Source organism: Gigantopelta aegis, chromosome 9 (assembly GCF_016097555.1).
Source record: "Gigantopelta aegis isolate Gae_Host chromosome 9, Gae_host_genome, whole genome shotgun sequence".
NCBI lineage: Eukaryota > Metazoa > Mollusca > Gastropoda > Neomphalida > Peltospiridae > Gigantopelta > Gigantopelta aegis.
Window position 1 is genome coordinate 55,102,667 of NC_054707.1, and position 25,090 is coordinate 55,127,756.

Consider the following 25,090-nt stretch of genomic DNA (forward strand, 5'->3'; position numbering starts at 1 on the left):
AGTTTAAAGGCCGAGTGGCATAACATATATAAGACCTATACAGTGGGTAACATAATATTGACTGCAAATATACATTTAACTCATGTCGAAAATTACTTTATGCAATGCTTAAAATATACATTTAATATTTCACAAAAAGTACTTTATGCAATGCTAAACATATATATTTACTTCGTTCCAAAAAGTACTTTATGCAGTGCTGAAAATATATATTTAATATTTCACTAAAAGTACTCTGTTCAATGCTGAAAATATACATTTAATTTGCCCTGAAAATAACTTTATGCAGTACTGAGAATATACGTTTTATATTTCACAAAATTTATATAATGCTGTAAATACATGAATACATTTAATGTTTCACGAAAAGTACTTTATGCAATCCTGAAAATATACATTTAATATTTCACGAAAATACTTTATACAATGCTGATAATATACATTTAATATTTTATGAAAATACTTTATACAATGCTGATAATATACATTTAATATTTTATGAAAATACTTTATACAATGCTGATAATATACATTTAATATTTCATGAAAATACTTTATACAATGCTGATAATATACATTTAATTCGACCCTAAAAGTACTTTATGCAATCAGATAAATAGCCGTCATATTAAATTGTTACCGATATTTTTTATATACTTCAATTAAGGCTACGTAGCCACAAATAGCTAGATGTTGAAACTATTTGCAGCACGACTTATGATGCCGAACATTTTATTAGCTGATAGTAACGCTGACGCAGTGGATATTTCAAATCACGTAATCCGCCCCATTCTGCCTTTAAAATGAAGGAATGACACCCAGCACAAAAATACATCGACTATTTGGTGTCTGTCACACAAAGATGAATGATGAATATCAATATAAAAATTCTACGGTTAACTTAAAATACAGTGTAAAAAGCCTTTAGAAAGTCAGCTGCCGTGTGGCAATACCTTAAGAAGCCTGAATCGCGAGAGAGAGAGAGAGAGAGAGAGAGAGCGAGAGAGAGAGAGTCAGAGACAGAGAAAAAGAGGGGAGAGAGAGAGAGAGAGAGAGAGAGAGAGAGAGAGAGAGAGAGAGAGAGAGAGAGAGAGAGAGAGAGAGAGAGAGAGAGAGAGAGAGAACAAACCCACTACCGCACTATTCCTATCGAAGAAGCAGCAAGGGGTATTTTATAATTTAAAAAGAAACCGTTTTCTTCGTTGCATTACACGAAATTACGAATTATGTCTGTTACAGTGGCGTAGCGAGGGAGGGGTGGGGGGGGGGGAGACGGGGGCCATCCCCCCAATCAAAACTTTTTTTGACTTTATTAATTTGCTTTTTATAAAATCATCCATCCATCCATCCATCCATCCATCCATACATACATACATAATGTGGATTGGACACCAATAGTGGGTTGTCCCCAATATAAAATCCTGGATACGCCAGTTGTTACAGATATATTGCGACAAATATAGTCCTCAACTGTTCTGTTTGACAAAACTAGTCAAGTATTTCTCTATAACTGAACTGAACCACAAAATAATAAAAATTAAAATATTTATTTTCATTATTTTCAAATTCTAGAGAAGCCACATATGTATCAAGGAGTAAAAACGAAACACAAACTGTTGTCGCATGTGTAAAGACATGCACTTGTATATACACAGACGAACGTGATCACCACGTGACTATTTTCCTTACAATACGACAACAGGTACCCTGCCGGGACCAGGCCCTTTTTGTTGTTTATTCATTACCGTGTAGGCCAGGTTAATTCGCCGTGTCGGAGGAGAGCAGTGAACTAAAGAAAACACCGAATCGGTCTTAGACATGTGCTGCCAGTTTCGCGGAGGTCCTGTGGTTATCTGGTGAGCACCTGGCAAACGCAGAGACAATTAACTTGACGCTAGAAATGGTAAAGGCATTGTTCAAAAGGGAACACCATAACCAGAACATGCCAGATTTACCCCCCCCCCCCCATAAATATATGAATATTCATCTTTAGGAATAGGGCCAAGTAAAGATTCTGCGAAACATTAAAACAGAAAAAATAAAATAAAATAAAGTATAATAATAATAATAATAATAATAATAATAATATTAATGATGATGATGATGATGATGATGATGATGATAATGATAATAGTAATATGTAGTAATAATAATAATAATAAAGAAAAAAAATGAAATGAAAAAAAAGAGAATAAAATATAAACAAATAAAAATAAATTGAAACGTAACAAAACGAAGCAAACTAATTAACAAAAACCAAAACTGATAAAATATACAAATGAATCTGATTACATCTCCATTTAGTTAGTGTCAATTCAGGTTGTACCTTCCACAAATGGCCAAAGACTGTGGTATGTGCTTTCCTGTCTGTGGGGAAGTGCATATAAAAGATCCCTTGCTGCATTAAGAAAATGTCTCGGATTTCCTCTGATGACTGTGTCAAAATATCCAAATGTTTGACATCCAATGGCCGATGATTAATTAATCAATGTGCTCTAGTGGTGTCGTTGAGCAAAAACAAACTTTCAGGTTGTAAAACATCTAAATTGTTCGGTATACTGAGACTCGCTCCAGATCTCCACAGAAATCCAGTCTTGGCAAACTAGCACACTAATCCTTTAAATAATACCCACTATATTTATTTTCCAAAAACATACAGTTTATAAGATATAATCTATAATATTTATTTACCAAAAACATAGATAAAAAAACACATACATGTATATTATATACAGACTTTAATAACGTTAATGATAAACACACATTAACTATTACATTCTACGTAAATAGTAGATGTGAAGTTTATATCTATATAATAATACTTACATTATACATGTGTGTGTGTGTATATATATATATATATATATATATATATATATATATATATATAGAGAGAGAGAGAGAGAGAGAGAGAGAGAGAGAGAGAGAGAGAGAGAGAGAGAGAGAGAGAGAGAGAGAGAGAGAGAGAGAGAGAGAGGTTATTACCAGAGTGTTTTTTGATATCGTGAATATCATATATTAGGAATAAAAATTATTTTTATTCCTAATATATAATATTGACGATACCGAAATACACGAGGGTAATAATCTCTTTATCATATAATACAACGTGTTTTTGTAAACTGTACACGCAACTTTAATTCCAGTCCGCCATTACTAGATATTCAAATGACGTAAGAATATGTGTCGCGGTGTATTTTTGAATGGAAATAACGTCAAACTCGAATGACGTCATTTTGGATGTCCTTACATCAAAACAAACTAGGGCTTAACTTTTTTTTGTTTTTTTCTGAACGCTGAACAGCTTTCCGTGTCAAATTGCCATTGAAATGTTTTTATTCGCTTAAATGTCAATAAACCTAGTGCCGTGACCTCGATTAATTTACATCTAATTTGCAAAGTTATCAAATTCTTAAAGTATGCGATCTTACAAATATCACATACTTTGATTGCACTGAAAATGTAAGATATTATATATACACACACACCTCGTTTTCGCGTGATCTAATCTGTATTTGATAGCATTAATAAGAAATGTTTATGGTTTAATCAGCTGTTTTGTGTTATCAATGGGTAGTTGCTGAATTAATTTAAATGTTGATGGTCTATAGATATGCGCATATTATAATATTATACAGAATATAATAACGTTTACAGATGGGGATCCCGGATGATATATAATATATATAATACAAAGACTAATACATTGTGCATCAGTAAAAAGTGTGAAGTTGACATTCGTATAATAACACTTACATTCATTTACACTTCGTTTTCACAGGTGATCTGTTCTTTATGGAATAGCGTTAATCAGATTTAAACATAATCTAATCAACTGATTTGTGTTAATAATGAACAGTAGTAGAATTAATTTAAATGTTGATGATTTATTGTAAAAATATATAGCTTATTGTACTCAGACTGACAAATAGTCTGACACACATATACACAACGCACGTACTCACACAAAATTTAAGTTTGTTTTGTTTAACGACAACATTTGAGCACATTAATTAATGAATCACCAGCTATAGGATGGCAAACGTTTGATAATTCTGACATATAGTCTTAAAGAGAAAGTCCGCTACATTTATCCATTAGCAGAAAGGGATCTTTTATATGCACGATCCCAGACACCACAGCCTTTGATGTACCAGTCGTGGAGTACTGGCTGGAACGAGAAATGAACCCACCGCACGCCCACGCACAGACACACACTCACATACACACGCACAGAAACACGCGCATACACATACATACATACATACATACATACACACATACACAGACGTACGCACACACATACATACAGACAGGCGACGCAGACACACACAGACATATACACACGGACAGAGACAGACATGCACTATGCGCTGGAATACTGACTAGACGTAGACACACACACACACACACACACGCACGCACACACACGGACACACACACACACACACACACACACACACACGGACACACACACACGGACACACACACACACACACGGACAGAGACACACACACACACACAGCCACACACACAGACACATACACAGCCACACGGACAGAGACATACATGTACTTTGCGCTGGAGTACTGACTACACACACACACACAGAGACACATACATACACACACACAAACAGACACACAAACAGACACACACACGGACAGAGACAGATATGCACTGAGCTGGAGTACTGACTACACGTTGTCACACTCACAGACACACACACACACACACACACACACACACACACAGAGAGACACACACAGACACACACACACAGACACACGCACAGACACACACACACACACAGACACGAACAGAGACAGACATGCACTGTGAGCTGGAGTACTGACTACACGTAGATACACACACACACACACACACACACACACACACACAGACATACACACCCACACACACACACGGACACACACACACACAGACACACACACACACAGACACAGACACACACACACATACAGGCAGACAGACAGACAGACACACGCACACAGACACACACACACACACACACAGACATACACACACACATACGGACAGAGACAGACATGCACTATGCGCTGGAATACTGACTACACGTATACACACACACACACACACACACACACACACACACACACACACACAGACATACACATACACACACACACACACATACACACATACACACACAGACACACGGACATGCACTATGAGCTGGAGTACTGACTACACGTAGGCACACACAGGCACACGGACATGCACTATGAGCTGGAGTACTGACTACACATAGACACACACAGGCACACGGACATGCACTATGAGCTGGAGTACTGACTACACGTAAACACATAAAAAGATTCGTCGTGGGCAGTCGATACGACTTAAGCGTCACAGGATATTTCTTCCACATTTCATTCACAATCGCCGTTTATAGAGAGCACTTCCTGTGGTGTTGTACCTACAGCAATTACTCTACACATATACTATGATGTGTTAGAGGAAGATTTTGTGACGAGTGTACGACTCCGTATACTGCCAATAGGCACTTTGTATTTATAGATAGGCCTATAATATATAGCCAATATAATGACTAGATAAATTCCTGTATTTTCGGTCACTGACAAAATGTATGTTTTGGCGCGAAACTACATTTTCCTGATTTATGATCAGCCAAGGAATATTGACATTGGACCCTATAACGTAAACAAACGATGCAATGTTAAAATATAATAATAAATAACCTGAATACAAAATTTAGTATTATAAAATACATTATTTTATCATATATTGGCTAGCATATCCAGTGTAATCAAAGTATGAGATAGTTTTCAGATCACATACTTTCGGAATTTGATAACTTTTCAAATTAGATGTAAATTAATTGAGGTCACAGCACTACGTTTATTGACATTTAAGCAAACGTACTAAGGTGACACTCAATAACTGACGTGTGTTCATAGTCATTATTCAAAACATTTAAATAGCAATTTTACACTGAAAACTGTCCAGTGTTCAGAAAATAAAAAAAACGTTAAGCAATAGGATATTTTTATGTAAGGATATCCAAAATGACGTCATTCAGGTTTAACGTCATTTCCATTCAAAAAGACACCGCGTCACATATTCCAACATCATTTGAATATCTAGTAATGGCCGACTGGAATTAAAGTTGCGTGTTCAGTTTACAAAAACACGTATTAAGCTTGAGATTATAAGATAAAGAGATTATTACCATCGTGTATTTCGGTATTGTCAATATCATATATTAGGAATAAAAATAATAATACATTTTTTATTCCTAATATATAATATTGACGATACCGAAAAACACTCTGGTAATAGCCTCTATTGATTAAGAACTACATGTATTTTGTTTTGGTGTATATTAGTATATCAATAATTGTAGGCCCATAGGTGAAATATTGTTAAAATAACAACAGATTAAAAATTATATATCAAATTAGTTTGTTTTTAATTGTATTTACTTGAAAATGTGGTCAATGTGTCCACCGTCTTGCTCGTAGACTGCCCTCAAACGGTTTTTGTTTTTTTCACACGAGAAAATAGATTATTCCAACGTGATTTCTTCCCATTTCTCTCTTATTTTGTCTTCTGTTTCATTCTCTGCGAATACTGCCGTAAACAAAGGTAGATAAAATTTGACTTATCTTTTGGCGTCGCATGGTTTTACTTACAATATTGAATAGATTGCTATTTTAACAATATTTGACCTGAAATATCCATATAGCAATGAGTGTCAAATAATATAAAAATCAGTCCCCAAACGTTTGAACCAATTCCATATTCAGTAGAGTTACCGTTTTTGGGGGGACTACCCGATATATATATATATATATATATATATATATATATATATATATATATATATATATTAGTATATATATAGAGTATATTTCCAATATTCATTCAAAAACGTTTTGATTTTCGTATAAATTTGTTTCAAGTTTGATAAGGCCTCATTAGTGTAACACGATGACGTCAAGTTCTTACGAGAAAGAAGTTTTATAAAGTCAAATTATTGTCCGCCAATAAGGAAGTGCTGCAATAATAATTATAATGTATAGGTTTTAAGTCAGTAATCGCAGCCTTAACCTATGGGAGAGGGCGTGGTGCGGGGTCGCGTGGCATGCTACCCCTAGACAAGACAAGTTTGAATTTCAGGTGTTCAAATACAATCCCAATCTTCTGAGCACAATAACATGGAAGGGGTGAGGGGCATTTCAGTTATCAAAATGTACACAAACACTTTGGAGAAATTACCCTTAGCTCCATTCTTTGTTTGAAAAAAATCTATATTAAAACAAAACAAATCTGTTTCTATTTTAATGTTTTAAAAAGTGTTTCCTGTGGAAGAAAAAACACTTTCATTAAGGTAAGTATAAGAGTATTTGCTTGTATTATATAATTTAGTGGAAAACATTTCTCAAAGTGGAGGGGTGTTTACTGCCAATACTGACAGCTGGCGCTGTGTTCACACAACAACGCTTAGTAGAACAAACTCAGTCTGAGTAGGCTTTAGAACAGCAGTAAAATCCTAAGTACAAGGTACTTGAGTGTTTTGACCATCCTATAAAATTAAAGTGTTTAGTTGTGTCGCTAAATGTCAAGGGGCGGATCCAGAAGTTTGGAAAAAGAGAGGGAGCGGCGGAGCTAATTAAAAATGGGTATTAAAATTAACGCCACAACCATCACCATCATCTTATAATTATTTTAGTGCATCCGGAAATTAACTTCATATATACATTATTTTATATATTCACAACAGTTAACCTTACTTATTATGGCGCGTGTGCAGGGGGAGGCTTTTGGGGGTCGAAACTACTTCATAATCAAGAACATTTTCTTTTCTTTTTTAAATATATTTTCCGGGAGAGCATGACCTAACCCCCGTATACATTTTTCTCGTCACAGTTTAGACCCCCCTAGCTAAATATTTTGTACACGCGCCTGTTATTTGAGTTAGAGATGCTACTTATATTTGGTATATTTTAAAGAACAGTTTCGTTTTAAGGTTCGTCAACGAATTTACGTCGTGCTTACGTAAAACACGCGCTAAAAACAGGTGTCAACCGGAAATATTTAAATATTTTTATTCGTGGGCATGGCTATTTTCGGCCGCATTCTTATTTCATGTTGTTTTTCGTGATATATTCAGGACCTCTTTCTCCTCCGTTTCCCACATTTTCAGCCTGCAAATGGTCTTCAAGTCCGCCGTTGCCACGAATAACACGAGAACAAGGGATGAAACACGCCTAAGAACAGCGCGAGTCGTGATATTTTGTTTTGACAACCATGCGGCTGGATGTCGCGGCAAATCTGGCAGCAATCTGGCAGAACCTCACTAACTCCCGACCGGCCATCAGATAGACATTGGAAGGTCTCACTAATAGCCAAGGTAATGGCGTTGCCAACGAGGCGAATGGAAGCCATTACCGAATCGGTGACTTTTGCCAGAACTTATTCCTACATATTCAGTTTCCTTTTCGCCCCACACTCTCGTGTTTGATGTCGAACGTGATTGAGGCAAAACCGGAAAAGGCGACAAATTGAATTTCTGGCAGCCCCGCGACGTCACCTTGTGGACACGGTGAGACTTGGTGGTTTGTGTTTAATGTAGGTGAAAACATAACGACGTTCGTTTTGTTAAATGACAAAATAACAGGCAGAATCTTACTGTTTTATTAATGGCGAAATTTGTAAAGGCTTTCTTTCCGATTTATAAATAATAATACAATACCTCTCCAATAACATACACAAAAGAATTCCTAAAGCAAACAATACCATCACCACCACCAAAAATCCCAAACCCAACAAAAAGTCCCAATGTTCAAAAGAAAGAAAGGTTTTGTTTAACGATGCACTCAGCACATTTTATTTACGGTTATATGACGTCAGACATATGGTTAAGGACCACATAGATAATGAGATAGGAAAGCCACTGTCGCCACTTCATGGGCTAATCTTTTCGATTAGCAGCAAGGGTTCTTTTATATGCACCATCCCACAGACAGGGTACTACATACCACGGCCTTTGATATACCAGTCGTGGTGCACTGGCTGGAACGAGAAATAGCACAATGGGCCCACCGACGAGGATCGATCCCAGACCGACTGCGCATCGAGCGAGCGTTTTACCACTGGGCTACGTCCCGCCCCCCCCCCTCCACCCCACCCTAATGTTCGAAGGAAAAGATGAAGATTGTTTAAGTATCTTAAAATAGATCGTTTGCGATGCCATCATCTTGGTACCTAGCGGCTGTATGAGGAGTATCAGTCTTACAAAGAATTCTCAGTAGAAAAAAACCCCCGAAGAAGAAGAAGGATGATGATGCGTAAGAGGAGAAGAAGATTATGATGAAGACACAGAAAGGGAATTGAAAGAAATACTTGTGTGCCGCCACCTCAGCACACCTTAATCTACGGCTGTATGGTGTCTACAGGTGTGGGAAGCTCTAAAGGAAACCAAATAAGCAGAAGAAGAAACACAAGGAAGGAAGAAGACTTGTATAGAAGAAGAGGAAAGAAGAAAATGAAGAAGAAGATAAAGAAGAAGAAAAACAACAAAGAAGAATCAGACGAAGAAAACAGACGAAAAAAACAGACCAAGAAGCGGAAGCAATGGAAAATGGCGAATGGAAAAAAGAAACAAAAGGGTGAAAAAGAAATTTAGAAATGAGAAGAACGGAGAAAAAGAGAGGGAAAAAGGAATAGGAGAAACCAAAAGATACTACAGAAGACAGAGAACATGAAGCAGAATAGTGATGAGTGCAATATATGTGCTTGAATAGGACACAGAACATTAGTGTTGCCAGAATTTTATATTGGGGGAACCCACATTGGACCGGGCTCCCACTCTGTTTATGAGTCATGATATATGTCGACAGGCAAAATATAAAGGTTTTGGGGGAAACGATAGATGTGATTGTGGGTGAACATGGCCCCATGGCCTTCCTGCTACACTAGTAGTACAGAATTCCATTAAAAATCTATCTCACCGAATCGTCAGGGAATGTCACTTCAGCTGGGCACATACACAATCATTTACTCGACTCCGAAGATTTAAAAACGTTTGGGTTGAAGACTACCAGACGAATTTGCTAGTGATAAATCAGGAAGTAAATTTCATGTGACTGGTTTTCAAAACACTACGATCTGAAACAAAAAAAACAAGCTTTACACAGAATACAATGCAATAATGTAAGAGGACCAAGAATGTAGGAGTTAAAAGTTTGTTTTGAGCACAAGAGCACATTGCTTTGTTAATCATCGACTATTGGATGCCAAACATTTGGTAAATGACATATCTGAGGGTATGACGTCACAGAGAATCCATCTGGAATCTACTAAAACCAAAGCTTTATACCACGAGATCTACTAGCACGTACAACACCGACTATTACAACATTGCGCCACAGCTGCACAATGACACATGCGCAGTTCCATATTGCATACTCCATAAAACGCATGCTACTTTCCTGATGAACACTAACGTAAACGTGCCGCGCATTCCACTCCACGTGAAGCGTCTAGCATGCAGTCGGTAAAAAACGTGAGCATTTCTTCAAAGGCTTCCCGCGAAATGATACTCCCCATTCGCAGCGCTCAAAAGCGATGGAATTTCACGCACTTTATTCCGGAACGATCTATAACATAGGGAAAAGCTCTTCGGCCAAGAAGGAAGCTTAATCTAATTTTGAAGCTCGAAACAACTTTGCATTATACACCGATAGAGACCAATTACCGTAGTAATTTAATTTCCAAGTCGTAACATCTATCTTGTGTACGGGCTCGCGGAGAGAGAGAGAGTGAGAGAGACACGGAGCATTCACTACACTGCAGCGAGACCTGCGCCAGCCGCTACTGCAGGGGCTCATACAGTCAGGTAGACCCTTCAGACAAACATGTTTTGCAATAATTCAAACACTCACGCAGTTTGAAAGATGAAAAGAAATAGTAAAAGAGCCATGCAATTCGTTTACCATCTTCATTTGATCAGTCCGACTTAGAATTGACTAGTAGTGGTTAACTTGTTTTCCTGGATTAGCGCCGAAACATTACGAGACGTGAAAAAAGTATAACTTATGGTGTGCACGAGGCACGCGGACGTACGAAGATTGCTCTTGTCATATTTAGCTCCAACACGAGCAGTTGCTTAACGTTGTCAATAAATCGGAATGTCATTTTCGCTCTTTTCGTACTTAAGTTACGTGTTTTATTTTTAAAAGTTTATGCATTCGCACAGTTTCACGAAGGTACAGATACATATGATATGCTTTTATGATCAGGCGGGCCATAATTTTAACCGATATTTGCTGTTTAATTAATAGTTTTGACAGGCTTGGATCCAGGGAAGTGGGGAAGGGGAGTGATAGGGTTGCGCTTCCCCACTCGAACTCCGCAATGTCCCAAAAATCCACTGTTAAAGTTTATAATCAGTGTAGTAGAGGTGTATTTGGCTGTATAAAATCCAGGGCTCGAAAGTACAATGTAGTCTACAGTTACTTTTTTTTAAATAGCAAGCCAAATGTTTTAGTTTTTTTTTAATTGGCCTGCTAACACAAACTATAGCCTGTTGAAACTAAGACAGCACGGGGTAAGTGGAGGGTTTGGGACAGTGAGTGGGAAATTAGATGTATTTTAGAGCATTATAAAATTTAAATACAACAGAATCACGAGCTCAACCTCAGCTAAATATTTTCATTTTTATTTCACCTGCTAGGTCTAAAAATTGTCTGCTTTTTGCGTTTTGCAGGCCCTGACTTAGTCTTTGTCGGTTGGATGTTTATAAGAAGATTAACAGCAAGACATGAAATCGATACAGGCCAAAAAAAAAAAAAAAAAAAAAATGTTTTTATGTGTGTAGACATTTATGAAGTTTAAAAGTTTTGGTCTTTTTTTAAAACCTTTTTTTTTTTAATGTTAAAGGGGCGAACGCTTTATCACTGGGCTATGTCCCGCCCATACCTTGAATTAAATACCCACAACAAATTACATCCTAATTATTTCATAACTGCAGTATTACATGCAAATGTATTTTATACATTTATATTATTACAAAATCCAATAAAGGTAACAGACAGGTAAACAAGTGATGTCACAGTCTGAACGGCTTTTAAATACTAACACGACGAAGATTGTGTACGTACTTTATATTTTTACGTCAAGGATACTCGAGAAAACCACAGTTTACACCGAATAAAAACACATAAGTACTTTCATAGTTTTGTTGTCGTGGTTAAGCCATCGGACATAAGGCTGGTAGGTACTGGGTTCGCAGCCCGGTACCGGCTCCCACCCAGAACTCGGTGGGTAGGTGTAAGACCACTATACTGACTTCTGTCTCACTAACCACTAACTAATCCACTGTAGCTGAGGTGTGTGCCCAGGACAGCGTGCTTAAACCTTAATTGGATATAAGCACGAAAAATGAGATGAAATAAATTAATCATGCAAAGATTATACGTGGATCCATTAATGTATAACAAATACATGTAAATGTGATATATGATACTGGTAACATTAATAATGCATCTTTAATATGACATTTTTGTGTTCGTATGTTTTCTTTTTAAGCAACATAATTATATTATCTTCATGGCAATCTTCCACAGAAATGTTTCATCAAACTGACCATTGTAAACATGTTTCCCACTGAAAACAAAATTTAAAATATTTTATGTCCATCTGCTAAACACTGGATTTTTCAGGGGGGGGGGGGGGGGCATGTAGGTCATGGCACTCAAACACATGATCCTCTTCCCATTCCATACAGAAATGCATACGCACCCCAGTTCCGACTTCAACGATCCTGATAAACAAACAATCAATAAAAGAATAATTTTGAATACTAACCTCTAACATTGCCACAGAACATCACAGTAGTTAGCTGACGTCATTAGACCCAGTAGTATTACAGATATTTTACAGTTCTACACATTTAAAGTAAATATGATTTATAAATGCCAAAAAGCGATTCTGTTCACACATTTCTTAAGTTAAACTATATCACGATGCATGTAGTATCGCTTTGACATCAATAAGCATATTAAAGCATTGTTGACGTCACACCAAAGCATTGTTGACGTCACGCCAAAGCATTGTTGACATGTTTATGGTAACGTTTTCGGCCATTTTCGTTATTTTACGGAAAATGTCAAAATACAATTGAAATGTGCACCTCAGCACCCTCCCCTTGCAAACCCGTAGGAACCGGGGTTGGTTACCCCCCCCCCCCCCGACTCGAGAACAAAAATATACTTTTTGGGGGGTCCTACTCTATATAAATAAAGATAAAAAGCTGGCTTGTGCCCCATCCCCCCTCCACTACAGTTGTAGGGGCGAGACGGAACCCAGTGATAAAGCGTTCACTTGTTGCGCAATCGATCTAAGATCGATTCCCGTCGGTGAGACCATTGGGCTATTTCTCGTTCCAGCCAGTGCTCCACAACTGGTCTAACAAAGGCCGTGGTATGTACTATCCTGTCTGTAGGATGTGCATATAAAAGATCCCTTGCTGCTAATCGAAAATAGTAGCTCATGAAGTGGCGAAAGTGGGTTTTCTCTCTCAATATCCGTGTGGTCCTTAACCATATGTCCGACGCCATATATCCGTAAATAAAATGTGTTGAGTGCGTCATTAAATAAAACATTTCCTTCCTTGATCCTCACCTGACACGGAATACAGGTAGCGGAATACGCGCAATACAGGTAGCGCAATACACGTAATACAGGCAGCGCAATACAGGTAGCGCAATACAGGTAGCGCAATACACGTAATACAGGCAACGCAATACACGTAATACAGACAGCGCAATACAGGCAGCGCAATACACGTAATACAGGCAGCGCAATACAGGCAGCGCAATACAGGTAGCGCAATACACGTAATACAGGCAGCGCAATACAGGTAGCGCAATACAGGTAGCACAATACACGTAATACAGGCAACGCAATACAGGTAGCGCAATACAGGCAGCGCAATACACGTAATACAGGCAGCGCAATACAGGTAGCGCAATACAGGTAGCGCAATACAGGTAGCGCAATACACGTAATACAGGCAACGCAATACAGGTAGCGCAATACACGTAATACAGGCAGCGCAATACAGGCAGCGCAATACACGTAATACAGGCAGCGCAATACAGGTAGCGCAATACACGTAATACAGGCAGCGCAATACAGGCAGCTCAATACAGGTAGCGCAATACACGTAATACAGGCAGCGCAATACAGGTAGCGCAATACAGGTAGCGCAATACACGTAATACAGGCAGCGCAATACAGGTAGCGCAATACAGGTAACGCAATACACGTAGCGCAATACACGTAATACAGGCAGCGCAATACAGATAGCGCAATACACGTAATACAGGCAGCGCAATACAGGTAGCGCAATACACGTAATACAGGTAGCGCAAGCAAAAATATAAAATGCATAAAAATATTCATGCATTATGCAGTTTTTAAGTCAAATTCAAAATGTAGCGTCACATTTTAATCTGTAGGTGGATTTTTTAATAATATAATTTTTAGAAAAAATGGTAGTGCATGAAATTGTTTGGATGATAGTTTATTTATCATAATTTTAATGAGATTCCTAATTTATGTGCTTGCACAATTTGCTGAGCTTAGACTAATGTAATCAAACATATTACATTATGTTTTCCAAATGAGAGGTCACGGGAACCCTTTGGATCCCCTGAATCCGCGCCTGAACGAAAAGGAATATACTTTATTTTCAATACTGAGAAAAAAGTATACAAATCTATTTTAATTGACCGTCTGCTTATGCGATGACATTTTGAGTGTATTCTGATTTGCACATAAGAACTACGTATTTCATAAAATAACACAAATTTAGTAACCAGTCATTACAAAACAATGAATCCAATCCAAGCAACACCACCCACCCTTCAATTCAATAATCCAACACGCCTTAAAATGTCTACCTACCTTATTAGTTTTATGAGCCTGGTTGATTTAAAAATAACAATTGATGATTTGTCAATATTTTGACCTATGCAAAGATGCAACAGATGTAGCAGTGTACTTTGTTGTTAAGTTGTATCTTTTCTGTACAATTTCGTCTGAAGTACCATCAATATTTCCATAAACAATACAATTGTGTAATTACATGTATATTAAAATTAATAACAATAGAAGTTTAAGGAATACCAACAATACGAGATGCCAATTATTTAGACGTCAAAAGCTGCCAAAGCAAAATAAACATTGCAGCAACGTGCAGATTCACTATTTGACAGTTAAAAAAGATAAAGTTTGTTTTTGTTTAACAAAACCACTAGAGCACGTTTCTTTATTAATAATCGGCTATTGCATGTTAAACATTTGGTCATTTTGACATAGACTTAGACAAGAAACCCACTACCTTTTTTCATTGGTAGCAAGGGATATTTTATATGCACCACCCCACAGACAGGATAGCACATACCACGACCTTTGATATACAGGTCGTGGTGCACTGGCTGGAACGAGAAACAGCCAAATGGGCCCACCGACGGAGATCGATCCTAGACCGACCGCGCATCAAGCGAGCGCTTGATCACTGGGCTACTTCCCATCCCTGTTTTACAGTTAAGTCGTCTTATTTCATCTTATTTTATTAGTTTTGTGCAGAGGGTTGATTTGTGATCACAATTAGGCGCTAGTTACACCAGGTGCAGGCCATAACCAATTAACTGGGCCCTGTGCCGTGTTAAACACCTGCAGATAGCGGAAACTGCACGAAATACACTTGGGTCACATAACTGATCCTGGTTTACCTTCAGACTCGCACTACCACTAATAGTGGAATGCGACTTTTAATTTTAAAACATATTTATATTTAAAGTATTTAATAATTATTGCACTACCTGACATTAGCGTACTCACAGGTATCGTTTTTGGTTTGCTTGACGTTTAAAGTATTAATTTCTTGAAAGTAAGCTTTAAAAAAACCCTTACAAGTTAACAAGCAACCTATAAATAGTACCTTTTAAAAGATAACAAGTTTGACATACTCCAAAGAATGCTCTTTTAAGCTAAGGTTTTAACAGGGTTATTTCAAATCGGATTTTCATATCTGAAACATAGTTCATATACGTCGTACGCATTAAAAATTAAAAAAAATAACAACAAAAAATCTCCACCAAAACAAAACAAAACAAAATATAAAGGTAATATGTTTTAAAGATATAATAAAAAGTTGTTTCATTACTGAATATATATATATATCTATTTGTAATTAATGTCCTTTACATATACGATAAAAATGTGTTGTATATTTTAGAGACTTTATTTTTATTTTTTTTATCTGCTTAGTAATATTAGTCTGAGACAGGAATATCAAACTGAAATGTTAAACTACAATGCAATTAGGATACAAAATAGCTTAGCTACAAATGATATACCGGGTAGTTAGAATGTTACTTCCTTACAAATATATACTCCATATTTATTTGAAAAACCGTCTATTTATTGTGTGCAATTGAGAAATATTTGGTCTAGAGTATGCATGCTTGCCAAATACAGTTTAATTGTCCTACAAAATGAAAAGCTGTATATGTTTGCAAACAAATACGACTTTCAATGAGAAATTATTATATATATTTTTTTTCTGTTGTGGAAAATATTTCAGATTATTTAACTTTGCCCACTTATATAAATATGTTTCCTTATATTATAAGCAATTAAAGAATATACAGTGGTATATTATTATTTTTTCAATTTAACAAATAAAATGCTCGTACAAAATGATCGACGAAAAACAAAGCATTCAGGCATTATAATTTATAAGCACATTTTTTAAAATTTAGATACACGAAAATCTCATTATAATAATTTATACATTTTATTCTGATAACATATACATATATTGTATTATAATAATTTATAAATCTCATTATAATAATTTATAAATCTCAATATTATAATTTTTAAATCTTGTTTTAATATTGTATGCGGCAGAATGTATAAAAACTAGCTTTACATTGTATAATTATTATCTGCAACAATTATTTTAATTGTCTTTGTGAATGTTGACAAAGCACTAATAAACTAAAAGCCAGAATTACTAGTAAACATTATTTTCTTCAAAAAGTGGACCTCACGGGTCCGTATGCATGTGTGTTGAGTTCGCGCCCGACGCAAACCCCCTGGCTGAGGGCCTAATCTGGGACGTATTCCATTATAACGGGCGGGATCTAGCTCAGTCGATTGAGTGCTCGCTTTAGGTGCTTACGTCGCAGGATCGAAACACCTCGGTGGATCCATTCTACAGATTAGATTTTTCTCGTTCCAATCAGTGCACCACAACTGGATAAAGGCCGTGGTATGTGCTTTCCTGTCTGTGGGAAAGTGCATATAAAAGATCTCTTGCTGCTAATGGAAAAATATAATGAATTGCCTCTGATGACCAAATGTTTGACATCCACTAGCCGATGATTAATTAATCAATGTGGTCCAGTGATGTGAAACAAAGCAAACTACTTCTATTCTATTACAGGGGGGTGGGATCTAGCCAAGTCGTAAGGGTGATCGCCTGAGGGGCTTCAGTCGTAGGTTCCAACCACCTCAGTGGATCCATTTCTCTGATTAAATCCCCCCGTTCCAACCAGTGACCCACAACTGGGTATATGAAAGGCCGTGGTGTGTGCTGTCCTGTCTGTAGATAAGGGCATATAAAAGATCCCTTGCTGCTAATGGAAAAATCCTGTCCTGACAGGCGTGCGCTACAACAGCTTTCTTTGAATGTGCACGTAAAACCCTATGACTTGACCTAATGGAAAAATGTAGCAGGTTTTCCTATAAAACATCGTTACCAAATGTTTGATATCCAATAGTTGATGATTAAGACATCAATGTGCTCTAGAGGGGTCATTAAAACCCCCACAATTAAACCCCCAACCCCAAAACAAACTTTATTCTTGTACAGAGGTACGACTTTATATGCGCTAGATATTTGATCTTTTGAGTGGGCAGCATTGTATATGACAGAACAAACACTGCACCCGGTTTAATATATTGACAGTACGTGTAAAACACACAGCAGCTGGTATGAAAACGGCTGGATTTAAAGTGCCCCATTCCGATCACCATATGAGCTTTTTGTGTCCATTATTTCGTCGATATCTCCTCCTCTCTATGAAATTCACATCAGCGTCACGAAGACTGTCACAATATTGTTCTTAGCCGGGCTCGCTTCCTGAGTACGAAGGGTTAAACCCGAGAGACTGGGCCCCGTGTTCGCGCTAAGCCTGACCGCGAACCAGCAAAACGCAAGAAACGAGCGTAGACCAAACGACATTTGCCGAACACACGACGAGTTCGCAGTCCACTGGAATGGCGGGAATACGACGCAGTGTTGCTGCAACACGTGTTCGATATCCGGATTTCCTCCCCGTACACTCGGCCGATCACGACAAATGCGACACACGTGTTAAATGAAACTTTCAACGTGCTCGCATTTTGGTGGGAAGATCCCGCGCTTTTACAAGGGTGGATGTTTATGATGGTTGTTTTAACAGTGTCAAGGTGGATGGCATAATTTAAACAAAAAAGTTTTTTTTAAACCTTTTGTAGTTATTACAAAATTTATCGTTGTTTTTGTTTTTCTTATCGTAATAATGCTAAAGTATTAATAACTGTGGTATGTGCTGTCCTAGCTGTGGAACTATGCATATAAAAGTCTTCTTGCTACAGTCTCTGTAAAAGCCGCATTTTTTCAGTGGTTAAACTATTGGACTTGCGGCCCAATATCTGTTCCAACCAAAATAAAATTTTAACATCTGATTTGGGACTTCTTTCTCTGTCTGTCTGTCTGTCTGTCCGGTAGCGTAAGCATTGTGCTAATCTCATACTACCAACTATCACGACGGAGTTGATCAACTCGCCGATCTCTAGACGTCTGTGACTGTCGTTGCTAGTCTGAGCACTCTTACGACACGTAATCATATTCGTGTACTTACCTTTGTTTGACACCCAATAGCCAATGTGTATTTTTATGCGGGAGTGTCGTTAAACATTCATTTTAACAACTCGATTCTCGTGGTATACTACAATCGAGTAATTGTTAATTAAGCGCAGCCGTCATAAGTTGAGAGTTGGGGACATTACAAGGCGACTGTCGAGTTGGGCAACTCCTTCGTGACAGCCGATAGTTTGACACTAGCATTACTGTCATGCACGGTACAGTATCGTAATAACCGTTGGCTAAAAGCAACGCAGTGTCTGTTTTATCACAAACTGAAAGAAAAACAAAAACAATAGGATTAAAAACAAATATCACAAATTCAGGTGGTCCATGATGATACAGCATCCAGTTCTAAACCGTTTCGCCTGTTTTATGGTACCTAAAACGTTACTTCAATAGCGGACGACCTTGACCTTGCGTCTACCGTCTACCTGTTACGACGTTGACAGCTCGGCGTCATTTTCTCCGTGAACTGTTTGTTGTCGTTGGTAATTTGTAATGTTATGCAAGAAGCAGGCACGTCACGTGCACTTGATAAAGCCGATTAGATTCAGATGTATTTAATAGTCGCTTGTTGTCGAGTTATGCCAGAAGGCGGGAAATGCACCGTGGCATCCATGTTGCTATGTGTAAACAAACATGTTTGGGTTTCTCCTTTCTAAAGAATAAAAAAAAGAAGAAAAAAATGTGGACACATATTTGTAAAATATGTAACATCTACATATAACTATGTACTGTTAAATATATTAAAGCTACATTCATTCCTGACCGTAGTATAGCATTATTTTATATTTATTATCCTTGTGTGTTGAACAATACTGATATATGTAATACAACAAATGTTGAATGGTATGCATAATACAACATATATCACGTATTAATGTATAAATACTAACACATTAAATGTTTTATGTTTATTATTCACGTGCGTTGAAAAATGTTTATGTATGTAAATACCACACATTTTTAATGGCGTGCATAATACAACATATATCACGTATTAACGTACACAGGCAGATACATTCTTTATTTACGTCTCACAATGTATTGTGTACAGATTACAGAAAGAAAGAAAGAAATGTTTTATTTAACGACGCACTCAACACATTTTATTTACGGTTATATGACACATGGTTAAGGACCACACAGATTTTGAGAGGAAACCCGCTGTCGCAACTACATGGGCTACTCTTTCCGATTATCACCAAGGGATCTTTTATTTGCGCTTCCCACAGGCAGGATAGCACAAACCATGGCCTTGGATCACTGGTCGGTGCAAGTGGTTTACACCTACCCATTGAGCCTTGCGGAGTACTCACTCAGGGTTTGGAGTCGGTATCTGGATTAAAAATCCCATGCCTCGACTGGGATCCGAACCCAGTGCCTACCAGCCTGTAGACAGTACAGATTAAAACAAAATCCCAAGAGTTCAACAGTAATAATACAATAATACAGCAATAAAAGTACTTCTTCTTCTTCTTCAGCGATCCCGGCCATGTTAGATGGGTAGTCCGGTAAATAAAAGTACACAAGCCACTCTTATGGAGTTATGACAGACTTTAAAACTATAAAACGATTATCAGAAATATTTAAAAAATATTAACGTATTAGTTACTAACTTGCTAAATCCCGAGTTTCTGATTCATAATTATAGCGGACGTTACTCGTGAAGACACTGGGAGCGAGAACACAAATGCGTTTGTGATGTTGAGTGACAGACCGTCAAACCAAGATGTCATCGATAAAGTAACGCAAACATTTGTGTTTGTCTAAACTACTGCTTTAGACTATCCGTTGTACGTTTACTGACAGACGCGCCACGAACAAGAGTGTTAGTTTCCACGTCAGTGAGCGACGCGTCTTGACGGCAGGAACACAACTCAAACAAACGCGACATCCGAGAACGCTGGATAAATAGTCTAAACGTTTAATTGGGTTACTCGCCCCTTGATGTCATGGCGGACCGCTGGCCAACGGAAAGAACAATTTCACATAGGTTTATTAAATAATTATAAGCGTATTCATAAACATTTCCTGCATATAACATTTTATTTGCCGATATGTATTTAAATTGTCCAGGGGCGTGCGCATGAAATTTTGCAGGGGGGGGGGGGGTCGAGGTGTCAAATTTTGCAGGGGGGGGGGGGGTCGAGGTGTCTGGCGAAGCCCAATAACATCTCAGTACTTCCATCCATTCACATGAATGTAAAAAATCGGGATCTAAATTTTTATTTCACCTTGGGGGGGGGGGGGGGGGGGGTCGACCCCCAAACCCCCCTGCGCACGCGCTTGTTGTCACTTTTAAACAGTAAGAAACAGGCAAAACATCAAAGTGTCATGAGATAACACGATAATGATATAGTAACTGGAAAACAATCGATCAAATATAGCACGTAACTATTTAATAAATTTCAATTTGTGTTCTGACGACGATAGCATGTTTTCAGTTGGGTTGTCAGGTGTATTTTGAAATAATCCTTGATAAAGAACCTTTTTTCTGTGATCTGCAGATTTATACTTTATTATATTTTATACGGTAGTTATTTTGTCATTTACATTTATTAATATATTTTGCTTATCCGATGCTCATGCTATTTGTTGGTGGAACGAGTTGAATTCTTGCGGCTAACAACAGGACATTGTGTCACAATTATTTCGCTTAGTACACAATTAGTTTTAAATATTTTATCACCAATGCATTTCAAATCCATTTTTTGTATAGGTACAATTGTTTAAATTATATTTTATTTTCAAATACGATGAGATGCGTTGGTATGTATCGAACTAAAAACGACGATTTGCTAATTAGACCGTAATAATTTACCAGGAATTTGACGGTAATTAAAGCAGGAAAATGGTCCAACTAGAAAACGTTCCGGCAATTAAAGGATATAAATACAAGTTTTTTTTATTTTCACTGTGACTACAATACCATGAAAATATGACTTTTACATTGGAAATATGACTCTTACATTGAAAATATGACTTTTCACCAATATCACTTTGATGGTGTTTGTAGATCTGTATATTTCATTCTACTATTGATACATTGTTATATTTGGTGTATGTTTATCATCCCCGTCTGTGAACATTAAAATAGTCTGTATATTATATGTGCACGTCTACCTTATACCTATCATCTGTATGTTGTTTTTTTGTTGGTAAATGACATATACATGTTGCTAAGTTTATCAACTTCGACTGCGCATTACGAAGAAAGCATGTATTTAAAATGAAAACGATACTCATGACAGTTTTTCAGATGAGTTTGTTAAAATGTGATTTAGCATTCACAAAAATACCGTTGACCATGTAGTAAGTTTTTAATTTTAAAGCCAAACATGCTATGAACTTCCGAGTAGTATCATGTAAAACATCAGTTTGGGTTTTGGTACTAGGTAATGCGTCTGATTTCAGCAACACACATCCTAGTTAGCTCACCCTCACACGCCTGAACTCTACCTACAGCACTGCACCACATAAAATATGTATTAAAATTTAAAACAGGGCACTAAAACAGCGTCGTGCATGAAACATTCTTTCATGTAAAAACAGTTTTTATAATATTAATTTAAAATGTGGTTTAGATTAGAACATGCTTTTGCAAAAATATGTTTTACCTAAACGCTTTTATAAATATTGGTCTGATATCCTAAACAAGAACATATAATATGTAATCTGAACGAAAAAAACAACAAAACAAAACAATTATCATATTCAAAATCGTATTTATGCACAAACAGAGACAATACGAGGTTTTGGTCTTGCCTTGTCTTAGGGTTTTACGTTCACGTTCAGAACAAGTTGTTGTAGCACACGCCTGTCATGGGCGCAAGTGTTGGCTCATACCAACTCAACCGTCCATGGCAGAAAGTGGGTAGGGTGGGTGGGATAAGACGGGGCCGCCCGCACTGGCAGGTGCAAGGGAGCACATTCAGCCCGACCGTGGTCGGTAACGGGGAAGTTGTGATAAGGCCGTGACTCCTTCATTCAGACCGGCCTCGGTGGCGTCGTGGCAGGCCATCGGTCTACAGGCTGGTAGGTACTGGGTTCGGATCCCAGTCGAGGCATGGGATTTTTAATCCAGATACCAACTCCAAACCCTGAGTGAGTGCTCCGCAAGGCTCAATGGGTAGGTGTAAACCACTTGCACCGACCAGTGATCCATAACTGGTTCAACAAAGGCCATGGTTTGTGCTATCCTGCCTGTGGGAAGCGCAAATAAAAGATCCCTTGCTGCCAATCGGAAGAGTAGCCCATGTAGTGGCGACAGCGGGTTTCCTCTCAAAATCTGTGGGGTCCTGAACCATATTTCTGACACCATATAACCGTAAATAAAATGTGTTGAGTGCGTCGTTAAATATAACACTTCTTTCTGTCTTTTTCCTTCATTTAGGGCGAGACGTAGCCCAGTGGTAAAGCGCTCGCTTGATACGCGGTCGGTGTGGGATCGATTCCCGTTAGTGGGCCCATTGTGCTATTTCTCCTTTCAAGCAGTGGTATATCAGTGGCCGTGGTATGTGCTATTCTGTCTGTAGGATGGTGCATGTAAAAGATCCCTTGCTACTAATGGAAACATGTAGCGGGTTTTCTCTCTAAGACTATATGTCAAAATTACAACATTTTTGACATCCAATAGCCGATGATTAATAAATCAATGTACTCTAGTGGTGTCCTTAAACAAAAAACAACAACTTTAAACCTGCATTCAGTCACCGCAAGGTGCTTTCGTCTTTAAACACGTTACAAAGACCGGAATGTCTGTGCGGCGAGAGAAACATGGCCGTGAAGACAAATCCTGACGTTTGTAACCATCAGATCCGCAGTGGGCATCTCCAGCGCACGACTCCGGCCTATTTGTAGCCACCCACCCACCGTGTCTAATTAGTGGCAATTTCATTAATGTGTCGGCCCGATGTGGCTGTCTGTTGCTCCGTGAGTCGGGGCTCATTCTGGCGTCGTTCTGTCGGAGAGGTTCTCCTACGAGGTTTCTCACCGTGCTTTCCCAGGCCGAGACGGGGATGCTGTATCGCCTCAGATCTCCAGGACCCTGTCCGTCAGATGGGGGCAGTCGCTGGAATATTACCAGGCGAAGGGAGGCAAATCAATGTTATATAACAAGCCAAATGGTTAGTGATGCCGTTTCCTTAGCTCAGAAACATCTGTATTATAAAAAAAAATTAAAGATATTTTGAAAACAAATTTACGACGGCTTCTATGGTGTAGTAGTCTAGCCAACGTAAGGCTAGAAGGTACTGGGTTCGCTTCTTGGGTACCGCATTGTACCCAGAGTCAGTTATAACGACTCATTGTGGATGTGTAAAACCATTACATCGACTTCATTCTCACAACCACCACCACCATTTTTATTTAATGGTACATAGTAAACATCTTTATTAAACCATACAGAGAGTGTTCTTAATAGCATAAAATTTATATTTGAATCATCAATTAATATAGTACATGTATAATCATTTATTGAAAACCTCGCGCATTCGATGATGGAATAAGAACTCTTGAGATGCGATCAAATGCTTATAAAAGAAAAATACCATACTGTTATCTTGTTTACAACGATTCCACTGTACTTAGAACAGTTCTTCAAACTTATTGTTTAAACTGGGGAGGGTATGGTTCATATTTCCAACACTCATAAAATGAAATTAAATATTTGGCATTATGTTTTTTGTTTTTTTTATATGATTCATACAATTATGAAAATAAATGGTTAACATATTGATTGACTGATGTCTATTAAACAACACCTGTTGGAACCCCCTTTTAGAAATATCAGACACAGGAAGTCTTGTAATGTGCCTCTCATCACTCAAGGTTTAAGCACGGTCATCCCATGTATAGTAATATCAGGGCTCGAATTTAACAGCGGAACCGACGGCAACTGACGTAGCTGCGATATGAATTACCGAAAGTTAGAGGATTTACCGATGGCTGATTTTGTTTTCTTTGTTTTTTAAGCTGGATAAAAACAAATCCGTCAGTTGAAGGGATAACATTTTGTTTTTAATTTTGTATTAATTTATTTCAAAAGTTACTTGTTTAAAATTGCTGTAGTCTAATCCAAAACCGCTGAGG

The 25,090-nt window shown here is 37.8% G+C and overlaps 1 protein-coding gene and 1 long non-coding RNA gene across 3 annotated transcripts in view; one reads left to right on the plus strand and one right to left on the minus strand.

Moving 5' to 3' along the window:
• Nucleotides 1-13,065, minus strand: part of LOC121380946 — a 57,444-nt gene extending 44,379 nt beyond the window's left edge. The window contains exons 1-4 of one of the 2 annotated variants that reach the window (XR_005959019.1): nucleotides 12,877-13,065; nucleotides 10,020-10,176; nucleotides 6,489-6,636; nucleotides 1,437-1,864 (exon numbers count right to left, since the gene is read on the minus strand). This is a non-coding gene — a long non-coding RNA (uncharacterized LOC121380946). Of the gene's footprint in view, nucleotides 1-1,436; nucleotides 1,865-6,488; nucleotides 6,637-10,019; nucleotides 10,177-12,876 lie in introns of those variants that run through there. The other variant, XR_005959020.1, reaches the window with a different exon arrangement.
• Nucleotides 1-25,090, plus strand: part of LOC121380944 (ALX homeobox protein 1-like) — a 58,339-nt gene that overhangs the window by 17,167 nt on the left and 16,082 nt on the right. The window lies entirely within an intron of this gene.